This window comes from Cygnus olor, chromosome 4, assembly GCF_009769625.2.
Source record: "Cygnus olor isolate bCygOlo1 chromosome 4, bCygOlo1.pri.v2, whole genome shotgun sequence".
Classification (NCBI taxonomy): Eukaryota; Metazoa; Chordata; class Aves; order Anseriformes; family Anatidae; genus Cygnus; species Cygnus olor.
Genome location: NC_049172.1, coordinates 55,508,467 through 55,512,163, shown reverse-complemented (window position 1 = coordinate 55,512,163; position 3,697 = coordinate 55,508,467). Strand labels below are relative to the sequence as shown.

The window sequence follows — 3,697 nt, the reverse complement described above, 5'->3', positions numbered from 1 at the left end:
ATGTGAAATAACTATGAAAAGTATTTATTCTCTTAAAAGTAAGACTGATTTTCCCAATACCTATTGCCATAGCACACATCTGGAAAACAAAACCTACTGTGAACTCAGAAGACAATTCCCATTTCTCTCTTATCACCTTAATACTTTGTGAACAGTGTAAGCCAAGGACTTACACTAAGCCAAGGACTTTTCAGCTTCTCACACTGTCCTGCAAGTGGGCAGGCTGGGGGGTGCAGCAGGAGTTGGGAGGGGACAGACCCAGGACAGCTGACCCAAACTGGCCAAAGTGGGTATTCCATACCATCTGACGTCATGCTGAACAATTAATATGGGGGGGCTAGCCGGGATGAGGGGGCCGGCTGCTCGGGGATAGGCTGGGCATCGGTCAGCGGGTGGTGAGCAATTGCATCGTGCATCACTTGTTTACACATTATTAGTAGTAATACTATCATTATTATGATTATGATTATGATTATGATTATTATTTTCCTGTCTTAATAAACTGTCTTTATCTCAACTCACAGGCTTCACTTTCCCGTTTCTCTCCCCCATCCCAGAGAGGGAGGGGGGAGGGTGAGTGAACGGCTGTGTGGTGTTTAGCTGCCTCCCGGGTTAAACCGCAGCAGTCCTTTTGGCGACCAACTTGGGGCTTGAAGGGTTGAGATAATGACAGATCTGACCAGAGTGTGTTAAACTAAAATTGGTATAAGTATTAGACCTGCTTAATAGTTGCTAGTCACAATGGTGATTGCTTTAATCTCAAGTCTGCTGTGCCTGTTTTCCAAATTGAGTTTTATAGCACGTTACTTACTGTATGTGCTCCATGTCGTGCTGTTTATCCTTTCCGGGCCCTGGTTTAAGATCGTTATGGTACTGTGTGGTGTAACAATGGCTTATGATATGACAAAATTTCTGGTCATGACCCTAACCTGGTATTTGTATTCAGCACTGTCGTCAACTCCATACTTTGGAAACCATATCTCAGAAACTATTAACAATTACATCTATTGCCTTTTTTCGTCAGGGAGCCAATCTGTGGAGGGGACAAGGGAAGATATTTTTTCCTACTTGTTCACTCTCCCTTTCTCCTTTACCACCCTTTTATCCTCTGAGCTAGTTACAATAGTTCTCCAAGATGTTGAATATCCTTGGGATGTTCAGACTAGCATGGTGTTATTGTTATGTCTCCTGAATGCGCTTCAGGTTTTGTTTAAGGTTGAACAACTACTTAGGAATCTCATCCGGAGATCTGTCCTGAGGCGGGATAGTTGTGAGTGGCAGGGAGTGTGGGAGGATATGGCCAGGTTTCTAGGGCAGTGGGCACCTCCAGTGTTTTGGAAATTCACGCCTGAACAACTGCAAAATCCTAAAAAACTGGTAGAATGCTTGAAAAAAGGGTGTCATGACTCCGGCAGTTCCAAAGAGACACAAATCACTGTAGCATGCTGGGGTCTGGCCTATGCCTGTCAAGCTGCAATTGATGCTACTGTCAACCTAGTGACAGACCCTGCGGCCACTCCAAGTCCTGTGACAGGCCCAATGGCCACTCCAACCCCTACAATGGACCCTGCAGCTGCTCCATCTCCCGCAGCTGCTCCAGCCCCTGTAGCCGCTCCAGCTCCCGCAGCCGCTCCAGCTCCCAGAGCCGCTCCAGCCCCTGCAGCCGCTCCAGCCCCTGCAGCCGTTCCAGCTCCCGCAGCCGCTCCAGCTCCCGCAGCCGCTCCAGCTCCTGCAGCCGCTCCAACCTCTGTGACGGGCCCAGCGTGTATTCCAACCCCTGTGGCAGGCCCTGTGGCTGGGTCAGAGAAACGAGCTGTAGCAGTGCAAGTTGCCCCTGCAGAGGATATTCCAACCCTGTGGCTGGGTCAGAGAAATGAGCTGTAGCAGTGCAAGTTGCCCCTGTAGACAAGGTGAAAAAATGGTATAGAGATTCAGGTCATTTAGAATGCAGAGAGTCTTCTGCTAGGTCTAGGTATAGAGAAGATGAGGCTGGGCCATCAGTGGAGCAGGAAGATGAAGATGTTGAAAAATCAGCAGTAATTACCTGAAACCTGTACCAGCGTGAGCTACGAGATGTGTGAAAAGATTTTGTTCGCTGCATAGGTGAGCAGCTTGTCACCTGGCTGCTCCGGTGCTGGGACACTGGAGCCAATTGTGTGGAATTAGAGGGTAGGCAAGCCAGGCAGCTGGGATCCCTTGCTAGAGACGCAGGCATTGATAAAGCAATTGGAGATGGAGCATGACCTTACAGCCTCTGGAGGCGTCTCCTGTCAGCTGTGAAGGAAAGGTATCCCTTCAAGGAAGAACTTGTATGTCTACCAGGCAAGTGGACCACTATGGAGAAGGGAATCCAGTACCTGAGGGAATTAGCCATATGGGAGGTGATTTATGAGGACCTAGACAACGGACATATATCCACCCCTATGGAACGCTTAATGAATTTGCGTGTCGTCCTTGCACAGGGGCCATGCTAATCTTCTCTGTATCGTTCCAATTTTAGTATACGTGCTGCCGAAGCGAGCACATATAAACCACAACAGTAGCTCTACTAGATCTGTCACTATAATGAGAAACATCAAATGTCGTACAGCTAATTTTGTAAATTGCTCTTAAAGAAACAGAATTGAAGTCTTTAACCTTCTTTATACTAATTTTCAAATTCTGCCAATGTGGGAGGTAGGGAAGATTGATCAGTAATTATCAGTCATTTCAACCTGATATTTGCTGATTTAATTTCATCTTTTAAAATTCAGAGTATTTTTTTAATTATTAGTTTCATAGGTTTTCACAGAAAATATTGGCTGAGAAACAAACAAACAAACATACAAATCTGTTTAAGACCACTTCAAAAATCTATGCAGAAGTTCAGAAACATAGAATAAAACTAAGACTAACTTGCTTTCAGCTGATTTGAGTTAATGAGAACCATATTTCTGTTGTTACACGATAAATAGATTAATTTTCAGCTACATCTTGAGTGTTCCAAAATTGATTTACAGCAGACTACCAGGCAACCACTACTTCATATAATTGGACTTGATCTTTTGTGTTTTGATAGATAAGTGCCTCTGGCAGCAGACTGCAGGATCATTAATATTTCTATTATTTCAACAGCTAATAAATCAATGTTTCTCTTTGGACTTAGAACACCTATTACGTTATTGTGAAAACCACATTGTATAATTCAACTTCATAGTATTTGCATGGTAGAGAATATTATGATACAATTTGAGAAGTATAAATTTGAAAAGAATACTGTTAAATATGACTTAACCGCACAAGTGCAAGACCTTAAAAGCATCTTTTCAGATGATACTTAAACATGGAAAAGTACAAATGTTACAAGTTCCTCATATTTTTATCTTAAAGTAGTATAGGTGACTAAAATCCTTCCACAATTCTTGCAGGTTTCATTCTTAATGAGGTTAACAGGTTATCTCATTCCGACTAGCCTTTTTCCCTCTGAAGTCTGCCTGATAGGTACCAGTCAGCATGTGCAGGTGTGTTGCTCAATTGGCACACGGGAATCGATGGACACAGGACTCAGCATCTCCCTATGCTGAGTCTGTTTAGCCTGATACAGTAACTGGTGAGTGACCTCCCTGTCCTTATCTCAACTCTTGACCCCTTTCCATCTTTCTCCCCCTTTTTGTTTGAGGAGAGGGAGTGAGAGAGCAGTTGTGGTGGAGTTCAGCTG

At 44.3% G+C, this 3,697-nt stretch overlaps 1 non-coding gene across 1 annotated transcript; it reads right to left on the bottom strand.

The window, feature by feature from the left end:
• Window positions 1-2,417: 2,417 nt before the first annotated feature.
• Window positions 2,418-2,524, bottom strand: LOC121070277. Its single transcript, XR_005819983.1, has one exon. It is a non-coding gene; the product is annotated as a U6 spliceosomal RNA (small nuclear RNA).
• Between the last annotated feature and the right edge of the window lie 1,173 nt (window positions 2,525-3,697).